Here is a 12,115-nt window from a genome sequence, read left to right on the forward strand (position 1 = left end):
CACACACACACACACACACACACACACACACACACACACACACACACCAGTACCTGGAAGCTTTTCTCTTGGCCCGTCCAATTTCTCAAGAGAAAAACATCCCCTAATCTCTGAGGAGTCCAGCTCCTGTCCAAAATCCTATGTATGATCTTTCAGGCCTGACCACAGGTAACTGCAAAGGCTTTATCTGACAGGTCTCATGGGGAAAGCTGTCCCACTTCCCACACCAGACCTAGTACACAGCCAGTGTTTGGCAGCTTCTGGAGGTAGTTACAGTCAAGGACTCAGACTTCCAGCCGTGCTCTTTTGCATATCTTCACTTAGAAATGTGCCTGACAAATAGCGAGCACCCAATAATATTAGCTGAACAAATGAAATGTCTGCAAAGTGGCAGGCACCGTGCTAGGCACTGGGGATACAGTGATTGTACCAGCACCTGGCCTCATGGAGCCTATATTCTAGAGGAGGAATCTGAGGCTAACAGAGGGACCCTAAGCTCATCTGGATGTGTGGTAGGGGGAAGGGCAGTCATGGAAGCCTTCCTTGAGAAAGCAGTATTTGAGCTGAGATATAAAAGTTGGGAAGGTGATAGAGATAGGGATGGGGCAGAGAAAAAGAAAAGCATCTGAAAATCCATGAGGAAGGGTAAAGCATTTTGTGGCCATATCATAGTGCCGTATTATGGGAGAGAGTGATGTGAAATGGAGCTGGAGATATTGGGGCGGGGGGAGGGGGAGGGCAGGTGGCAGTGTGGAATGAAAGTCACACCAAAGATTTTGGTCTATTGTAAGGAGATAGTAGACCATTGAAGGGTTTTTTGTGTAGGGAAATGGGGGAGGGGAACATAATCAGATTAGCTTTAAAAAAAAAAGATCAATCTAGCTGCAAATTGGATGACAGGTTAGAGTGGGTCAAGAGTATTTGTGATTTGGGATAGAAGAAAAATGTTCTACAGTTAGGTTTTAGAGATGGCTGCATATACTAAAAACTACTGAATTGTACACTTTAAATGGGTGAATATATGCTATGTGAATTATATCACAATAAAGCTGGTTTGTTGGGGTAATTTTTTTTTTTAAGTAAAGGAGGAAACAAGTTTTCAGGCTATTCCTGTAACCTGGATGATAGGATGATAATATAAGCCAGGGTGACACTGGCAGAAATAAAGAGGAGTAGGGAGATTCAGAAGATATTTAGTAGGCAAAATAAAAATGGACTTGTTTAATGGAGATGTTGACCGAAAAAAAATGCACAACCTAAAAGTTGAGAATTATGTTTTATTTGATGGACAAAACTGAGGGCTGAAGCTTGGAAGACAGTCTCTCAGATAGCTCTGAGGGACAGCTCCAAAGAGGTTAAGGGAGGAGCGAGGATATATAGGGGTTTTTGCAACAAAAACCAGGTAGTTGGAACATCAAAAGATTACTGTTGATTAAAGAAAACCAGATATCTCAAGTTAATGAATTTAGTGAGCTTTTTTGTGTATGGGAAGATGCAAGAGTCTGGGCTATTGAAATCATCCCTTTTATATGCACCTTAACCATCTAGGTAGGGCCAGTGCCCTGCTTTCCATCCTGACTTCCCTCAGGGCACACAGTAGGGGGTGGCTGCAGTGGCCTAGGGCTTTGTTTACTGATATGGCAGGCAACATTTTTCATCCACAGAAAGGAGAGAACAAGAATATATTTCTAACGCTCACATATACGGTCAAATGATTTTTGACAAGGGTGCCAAGACAATTTAATGGATAAAGGACAGACTTTTCAACAAAAAGTATTGAAAAACCTGGATTCCGTATGCAAAAAGAATGAAGTTTGATCCTTACCTTAGACCATAGAAAAAAATTATTCAAAATGGATCAAAGGCCTAAATTTAAGACCTAAAACTATAAAACTCTTAGAAGAAAACAAGGAAAGCTTTATGACATTGGATTTGGCAATGATGTCTTGGATATAACACCCAAAGCACAGGCAACAAAAGCAAAATTAGGTAAATTTGACTACATCAGAATTTAAAACTTCTGTGCATCAAAAGACACAATCAACGGAGTGAAAAAGCAACCTATGGAATGGAAGAAAATAATTGCAAATTAAATACCTGATAAGGAGCTAATATTCAGAATGTATTAAAGAACTTCTACAACTCAACAACACAAATCCAAACAACCTGATTTTTTAAATGGGCAAAGGACTTGAAAAGACATCTCTCCAAAAAAGATATACAAATGGCCAACAAGCAAAGAAAAGATGCTCAATATCACTAATCATTAAAGAAATGATTTAAATGACTAATCATTTAAAGAAATGTAAATCAAAACCACAATGAGATATCATCTCACACCCATTAGGGTGGCTGCTATAGAAAATTTTTAAAAACAGAAAATAACAAATGTTCACGAGGAGGTGGAAAAATTGGAACCCTTGTGCACTATTGGTGGGAATGTAAAATGGTGTGGCCACCACAGAAAACAGTATGGCAGTTCCTCAAAAAATTAAAAATAGAATCACCAAATGACCTAGCAATACCACTTCTAAGTATATATCCCCAAAAGAATTAAAAGCAGAGTGTCAAAGAGAATTTGCACACCCATGGTCATAATAGCTTTACTCATACCAGCCAAGAGGTGAAAGCAAACCAAATGTCAATCAACAGACAAATGGATAAACAAAATGTGCTTGATACACACACACACACACACACACACACAGAGGAATATTATTCAGTCTTGAAAAGGAAGGAAATTCTGACACATGCTATAACATGGATGAACCTTGAAGACATTACGCTAAGTAAAATAAGCCAGTCACAAAAAGACAAATGCTGTATGATTTTACTTATATGAAGTATCCAGAGTAATCAAACTCATATAAACAGAAAGTGGAATGGTAGTTGCCAGGGGCTGGGAGGAATAGAATGGGGAATAGTTATTAATGCACATAGAGTTTCAGTTTTGCAAGACGAAAAAGTTCTGAAGATTGGTTGCACAACAATGTGAATATACTTAACATTATTAAGCTGTACACTTAAAAACAGTTAAGATGATAAATTTTATGTTTATATGTATTTTACTGCATTTTAAAATATATATATACTTTTATTTCTTCTAACACAGTAGAGACAATGTAATCTAAAAATACATCTGCTAGGACTTCCCTGGTGGCGCAGTGGTTAAGAATCCACCTGCCAATGCAAGGGACGTAGGTTCAAGCCCTGGTCCAGGAAGATCCCACATGCTGTGGAGCACATGTGCACCACAACTACTGAAGCCTACACAGCTAGAGCCGGTGCTCCGCCACAGGAGAAGCCACTTCAGTGAGAAGCCCGCGCACCGCAAGGAAGAGTGGCCCCCGCTCGCTGCAACTAGAGAAAGCCTGCATGCAGCAATGAAGACCCAAGGCAGCCTAATTAATTAATTAACTAATTAAAAATACATCTGCTCAAAATACCCAGAAATTCTAGGTGCTTTATAACATCTTTTTTAAATGAATAATCTTATAAAATCCCACAAAATTTCATATCATATATAACCTGGCAATTACCAAATTTATATATATAATGTGGACATTTCCTCTCATGTCTCCCATAAATTCAACTGTCAATCTACATCTCCATTTGTATGGCTTAACAGACATCTCAAGCTTATGATCTAAGTGTCCAAAACCAAATTCTTGATTTTCCTCCACCAAACTGTTCTATCCAGTCTTCCTCATCTCAGCAAATAGCAATACATTTCTTGCCAGTTGTCTAAGCCTAAAACCCTTGAAGTCTCTCCCATATATTCAATATTCAGTTTATTATCAAATCCTATTTTCTCCACCTTCAAACCATACCCAGAATTTTACCACTTCTCACCACCTCTGCCATAACCACCCAAGTGTACACCATCATCACCTCTCACCCACAATACTGCAATAGCCTTCAACTTTGTCTCCCTACTTCCATCCTTGGGCCCCATAGTCTATTTTCTAACTGCAACCAGACAAATCCATTTAAAATACAAATTAGATCACATTTGTGCATGTCATATCTTTGCTCAAAACCCTCCAATGATTTTTCATCTCACTGAGAGTATAAGCAAAAAATCTTGTCCTGACTCACAAGGCCTTACATGTTCTTGCCTCTCATTACCTCTCTGGCTTCATATCCTGCCATCATTGTCCCTCATTCATTACCCTCCAGCCTCACTGGCTTTCTTATTTTCCCTCAGACAGGAAGAAAGGGGCCTGAAATCCCTGCATAAGCCTAAACCTTCAAATGGCTACTCTCAGAGAAAAGGAGAACTGGAAAAAAATATACCCATGAAAGATGACAAAGAAGTTTGTCTGTCTTGTCCTAGATTCTGATAGAAAAAGGGAAGTCTCCCTTTATGAGTTAGTAAGCACAGACCTGCCTCGATAAAGATCTGAAATTCTAATCCATACTACCTGTTCAATTCAGGAAACCTCAATCCAATAACTAAGTAAATAAATAAGCAAGTAAGCTGGGGCTAATTCCCTAGGGGAACTTGACAGAAACAAATACAAACTCTTTCTGAATTCACACACTCAAACCAAACCACACATAATTCCCATGGTAAATCTCACCAACCATAGTATGATTCACAATCCAGATTTACAACAACACAAGAAAACCATCTAGGGGACTTCCCTGGTGGCACAATGGTTAAGACTCTGCACTCCCGATGCAGGGGGCCCAGGTTCGATCCCTGGTCAGGGAACTAGATCCCACATGCATGCTGCAACTAAGAGTTCACATGCCACAACTAAGGAGCACGGAAGCTGGGCTCCTTTTTTAATAGTCTCACCAATATAATGAGATCGTAAGTCTCTCCAAAAGCCTTCCCTCTGGTCCTGAACTGTAATGCACTTCATTTGACATTTCTCTTGGCCTTCTTGGAGCTTCCCTGATCCATTAGCCCTGGAATAGATAAGGCACCTGCCTCCATGCCCCAAACAGTTCTCCCTAAAACTTTAAGTCACCATACTTGAACAGCAAAACAGTCATCCAGAATCCAATTGTTTCCTACATAAAAAATCTCTTAACTACACCACAACAATAATAGATATTACGTCCTCCCAAATTAAAAAGAATGTCATTCAAAGATGATGTGAGGTTCATGTTCATTTCAATGCCTGAAGAAGTAACAGGCTAATTTTCTGTTTCCCTTTTTTGAAGGTCTAGTCTATACACTGAAATAATGGAACAGATTGAACCCACTGAGGTCTCAGCATGTAACTATAAGTCTGCTCTTTGTTGTAAGAGGTGGTGCTTAGGGCAATGGTTCTCAAATTGACTGGACGTCTTAGAATCACCTGGAGGGCTTTTTAAAAAGAGATATTCTCCAGTTTTTACACTGAAAATTAGGTCTGGAATAGGGTCCCCAAATCTATTCTTGTTTGTTAACTCCCTGTGTAACACTGCTAAATTTTAGAACTACTGCTTTAGAGGATGACATTATTACTCGGCCTCAGTCCTGATCTGGCTCCAACATAATGGTCTTCAGGGTCATAAGTTAGAGTTGTTGTTAAAGATGGCAGCATATTCCTAAGCAATTCATGGGTCAAAGAGAATACCAAACCTGCAACTACAGAAACAGTCTAGAAAGTCTAGAAATAGACCTACAAGATACATTCAACTGATTTTCTTTCTTTTTTAATCTAATTTATTTTATTTATTTTTGGCTGCATTGGTTCTTCGTTGCTGCTCACAGGCTTTCTCTAGTTGCAGCGAGTGGGGGCTTCTCTTCATTGCGGTGCGCCGGCTTCTCACTGAGGTGGCTTCTCTTGTTGTGGAGCTCAGGCTCTAGGTGCGCAGGCTTCAGTAGTTTTGGCTCACAGGCTCAGTAGTTATGGCTCGTGGGCTCTAGAGCGCAAGCTCAGTAGTTGTGGCGTACGGGCTTAGTTGCTCTGCGGCACGTGGGATCTTCCCAGACCAGGGCTCGAGCCCATGTGCCCTGCATTGGCAGGCGGATTCTTAACCACTGCGCCACCAGGGAAATTCTCAACTGATTTTCAACAAAGGCACCAAGATAATTCAATAGGAAGTGGATAGTTTTTTCTACAAATGGTGTTGGAACAACCAAAGAGCTACTGGGTAAAAAATAATGAATCCTGACTCTACACTTCATCCCAAAAGTTAACTGGAATGAATGATAGGATCAAAAAAAGCTAAAACTGTAAAGCTTCTACATGAAAATATAGAATATATTTGCAATATTCAGGTAGGTAAAAATTTCTTAAATGAAACACAAAAAACAATAACCATAAAAGAAAAAAAATTACAAGAAGGGAATTCATTAAAATTAAAACCTCCTATTCTTCAGAAGACACTACAAAGAAAAGATAAACCACAGACTAGAAGAAAATATTTAGAATCATAAATCTGACAAAGAACTTATATCCAGAACATATTAATATAAAGAATTCCTACAACTCAAATAACTAAAAGACAACCCAATTTAAAAATAGTCAAAAGGCTTGAACACTTAACAAAAAAAGCTATATAAATGGCCAAGAAGAAGCACACAAAAAGATGCCTAATATCATTAGACAACAGAGAAATACAAATTAAAACCACAATGAGATTCTATTTTATACCCCACAAAATGACTAAAATGAAAGACTGACAATACCAATTATTAGTAAGGATGTGAACAACTGGAGTCTCATGCATTTCCAGATGGAGTCTGTAATGGTACAACTACTGGAAAAAGACTGGCACTTTCTTTAAAATTAAGCATACATCTACCCCTTGGCCCAGCAATGCCATTAAGTATTTACCCAAAAGAAATGAAAACATATCCACAAAAAGACTTTTACAGGAATGTCCAGGCAGCTTTATTCATTATAGTCCAACATTGGAAACACCTCAAAAGTCCATCCAGAGGACATAGGATAAACTGTGGTACAAACGATACGATTTTTAAAACTCAGTAATTTTAAAACTCAGCAGTTTAAAAAAAATGTGCCGCTAATACAAGCAACAATATGGATTAACCTAAAAGTCATTATGCTGAGGGAAAGTACTCAGACACAGAGAGTACTACTGTATGATTTCATTCCTATGAAGTTCGAGAATCAAAAAATGACTCTGGTGATAGAAAGCCAAACAGTGGTTGCCCAGTGGGGGACTGATTGGAAGCAGGCAGAAGGAAAGCTCAAGGGAGGGACTCTGCATCTTGCTTGGTGTGTTGGTTACACAGACTTGTCAAAACTCAACAAACGGTACAATTAAGAAATGCATTTCACTGTACATAAATTTTACTTCAATAAAAGACTTATCAAATTGTACTATTCAAATATGTGCATTTCAATGTTTGTAAATTATACTCAATTTTTACAAAAGTTAAAAATAAGTGCAGCTATAGAACATTACACCTATAAAAGCAACAACATCTACAAATCAAAATTGATATGGTGAGGACAACTACATTCAGAAGAAATCTCACAGCCTTAAATATATTTATTTTTAAAAACAGAAAATGAAAATAAATTGGAAAAAATGTCAAAAAAGAAGAGAAACCTGAGAGATAAAGAGAAATGCATTAATAATGATGTAAAAATAATGATGTAGAAATTATCAGAAAACAAAAATAGATATGATAAATAAATCTGAGAAATAATTTCTTTGAAAATATCAATAAAATAGACAAAGCTTACAGATTTAGACAACAGAAAATATATGCAAATCATTAAAAATGAGAATCAGGCTTTATTCACAGATATACAAGTACCCAGTAATGCTATAAGAAATTTAAATGCACCACTCTAAGCTAAAAATTCCAAAAATAAGGATGAAACACACGATTTTCTAAAAAACACATAACCTTCCAGAAATGATTTGAGAAACTAGTCCATGTGGATACCAACAACCATGGAAGAAATGGAAAATTTTGCCTAGGGAATAACTCCAAATGCAGTACCATGTCTAGACAACTTTACTAGTGAGTTCTAGCACAGCTTCAGGGAAAGATAATTCACATATCACTTAAAGTGTTCCAGAGTACAGAGAAAGATGGCACACTGCCCAATTCATTTTCCCAAACCAGCAATACTCTAATCCCCAAGTCCAACAAATAGAGCACAAAAATGTAAATCACAAACTAATCTCCCTATATAACATGCTAATCCAGTAGCATGTAAAATATACCAGCCAGTTAATTAGTCACTTCAGTACCTCAGAAGATTAAAAATAGTTCTTTTAATAAATGCAAAGATTAAAAAATAAATACAAAAGCTTCCTGACAATAGAGGAAAACCTCCTTAATCAATTAGAGAATAATTATTGTATAGAGATAGCCAATATTAGAGTTAATGATGAAATACTAGAGCCCATTCCCATTAAATTTAGCAACAAGAGCAGTGTGCTGCTTATTATTTAGCACTTTCCTGGAAGTTCTAGCCAATGCAATAAAGGACAGAAGAATTCTTTTAATTGGTAAATTTTAGAAACATGGGGACAAATTACTCTCTATTTTCAGATCATGCTTCTTTAAATGGAAAACCTAAGTAAATCAAATGAAAATTGACTAGTAGAAGTCATTAAGGTAATTAGTTTAAAATTAGTTTAAAATATACAAAAGTCTAGAGAGCTTCAAGATAGGGGAGGAATAAGACATGGAGATCACCTTCCTCCCCACAAATACATCAGAAATACATCTACATGTGGAACAGCTCCTACAGGACACCTACTAAACGCTGGCAGAAAACCTCAGACTTCCCAAAAGGCAAGAAACTCTCCACGTACCTGGCCGAGTGGCTGACAGGGTCTTGGTGCTCCGGCCAGGTGTCAGGCCTGAGCCTCCAAGGTGGGAGAGCCAAGTACAGGACACTGGTCCACAAGAGACCTCCAGGCCCCATGTAATATCAAACAGCAAAAGCTCTCCCAGAGATCTCCATCTCAACACTAAGACCCAGCTCTACTCAAGAACCAGCAAGCTACAGTGCTGGACACCTTATGCCAAACAACTAGCAAGACAGGAACACAACCCTACCCATTAGCAGAGAGGCTACCAAAAATCATAATAAGGTCACAAACACCCCAAAACACACCACTGAACACCGTCCTGCCCACCAGAAAGACAAGATCCAGCCTAATCCACCAGAACAAAGGCACTACTCACCTCCACCAGGGAGCCTACACACCCCACTGAATCAACCTTTGCCACTAGGGGCAGACACCAAAAACAACGGGAACTAAGAACATGTAGCCTGACAAAAGGAGACCCCAAACACAGTAAGTTAAGCAAAATGAGAAGACAGAGAAAATACACAGCAGATGAAAGAGTGAGGTAAATACCCACCAGACCAAACAAAAGAAAAGGAAATAGGCAGTCTACCTGAAAAACAATTCAGAGTAATGATATAAAGATCATCCAAAAACTTTGAAATAGAAGGGAGAAAATACAAGAAACATTTAACAAGGACCTAAAAGAACTAAAGAGCAAACAAACAATGATGAACAACACAATAAATGAAATTAAAAATTCTCCAGAAGGAATCAATAGCAGAATAACTGAGGCAGAAGAACAGATAAGTGACCTGGAAGATAAAATAGTGGAAATAACTACCACAGAGCAGAATAAAGGAAAAAGAATGAAAAGAATTGAGGACAGTCACAGACACCTCTGGGACAACATTAAATGCACCAACATTTGAATTATAGGGGGTCCCAGAAGAAGAAGACAAAAAGAAAGAGACTGAGAAAATATTTGATGAGATTATAGTTGAAAACATCCCTAATATAGGAAAGGAAGTATTCAATCAAGCCCAGGAAGCACAGAGAGTCCCATACAGGATAAATCCAAGGAGAAACATGCCAAGACACACATTAATCAAACTTTCAAAAATTAAATTCAAAGAAAAAATATTAAAAGCAGCAAGGGAAAAGCAACAAATAACATACAAGGGAATCCCCATAAGGTTATCAGCTGATCTTTCAGCACAAACTCTGCAAGCCAGAAGGGAGTGGCATGACATATTTAAAGTGATGAAAGGGATAAACCTACAACGAAGATTACTCTACCCAGCAAGGACCTCATTCAGATTTGACAGAGAAATTAAAAGGTTTACAGACAAGGAAAAGCTAAGAGAATTCAGCACCACCAAACCAGCTTTACAACAAATGCTAAAGGAACTTCTCTAGTCAGGAAACACAAGAGAAGGAACAGACCTACAATAACAAACCCAAAACAATTAAGAAAATGTTAAAAGGAACATACATATTGATAATTACCTTAAATGTAAATGGATTAAATGCTCCAACCAAACGACATACAGACTGGCTGAATGGATACAAAAACAAGACCCGTATATATGCTGTCTACAAGGACTCACTTCAGACCTAGGGATACATACAGAATGAAAGTGAGGGGATGGAAAAAGATATTCCATGCAAATGGAAATCAAAAGAAAGCTGGAATAGCAATTCTCATATCAGACAAAATAGACCTTAAAATAAAGACTACTGGGCTTCCCTGGTGGTGCAGTGGTTGAGAGTCAGCCTGCCGATGCAGGGGACGTGGGTTCATGCCCCGGTCCGGGAAGATCCCACATGTCGCAGAGCGGCTAGGCCTGTGAGCCATGGCCGCTGAGCCTGCGTATCCAGAGCCTGTGCTCTGCAACGGGAGAGGCCACAAAAGTGAGAGGCCTGTGTAACGCAAAAAAAAAAAAAAATTATAAATAAAAATAAATAAATAAATAAATAAAATAAAGACTATTACAAGAGACAAAGAAGGACACTATATACTGATCAAGGGATCAATCCAAGAAGAAGATATAACATTGTAAATATTTATGCACAAACATAGGAGCACCTCAATATATAAGGCAAATGCTAACAGCCATAAAAGGGGAAATTGACAGTAACAGAATCATACTAGGGGACTTTAACACCCCACTTTCACAATGGACAGGTCCAACAATGAAAGTAAATAAGGAAACACAAGCTTTAAATGATACATTAAACAAGATGGACTTAATTGATATTTACAGGACATTCCAACCAAAAACAACAGAATACACTTTCTTCTCAAGTGCTCATGCAAGATTCTCCAGGATAGATCATATCTTGGGTCACAAATCAAGCCTTGGTAAATTTAAGAAAATTGAAATCGTATCAAGTATCTTTTCCATTCACAACGCTATGAGACTAGATATCAATTACAGGAAAAAATCTGTAAAAAATACAAACACATGGAAGCTAAACAGTACACTACTAAATTACCAAGAGATCACTGAAGAAGTCAAAGAGGAAATCAAAAAATACCTAGAAACAAATAACAATGAAAGCACAACAATCCAAAATCTTTAGGATGCAGCAAAAGCAGCTCTAAGAGGGAAGTTTATAGCAATACAATCCTATGTCAAAAAAAAGAAACATCTCAAATAAACAACCTAACCTTACACCTAAATCAGTCAGAGAAAGAAGAACAGAAAAACCAAAGTTAGCAGAAGGAAAGAAATCATAAAGATCAGATCAGAAATAAATGAAAAAGCAATGAAGGAAACGATAGCAAAGATCAGTAAAACTAAAAGCTGGTTCTTTGAGAAGATAATCAAAATTGATAAACCATTAGCCAGACTCATCAAGAAAAAAGGGAGAGGACTCAAATCAATAGAATTAGAAATGAAAAAGAAGAAGTAACAATTGACACGGCAGAAATACAAAGGTTCATGAGACATTACTAAAAGCAACTATATGCCAATAAAATGAACGACCTGCAAGAAATGGACAAATTCTTAGAAAAGCACAACCTCCCAAGACTGAACCAGGAAGAAATAGAAAATATAAACAGATGTATCACAAGCACTGAAATTGAAACTGTGATTAAAAATTTTCCAGCAAACAAAAGCCCAGGACCAGATGGATTCACAGGTGAATTCTACCAAACATTTAGAGAAGAGCTAACACCTAACCTTTTCAAACTCTTCCAAAATATAGCAGAGGCAGGAACACTCCCAAACTCATTCTATGAGGCACCATCACCCTGATACCAAAACCAGACAAAGATGTCACAGAAAAAGAAAGCTACAGGCCAATATCACTGATGAATATAGATGAAAAAATCCTCAACAAAATACTAGCAAACAGAATCCAACAACACATTAAAGGAATC

This window comes from Aethalodelphis obliquidens, unplaced genomic scaffold (assembly GCF_003676395.1).
Source record: "Aethalodelphis obliquidens isolate GAN/ISIS:26980383/991018 unplaced genomic scaffold, ASM367639v1 scaffold46, whole genome shotgun sequence".
Lineage (NCBI taxonomy): Eukaryota > Metazoa > Chordata > Mammalia > Artiodactyla > Delphinidae > Aethalodelphis > Aethalodelphis obliquidens.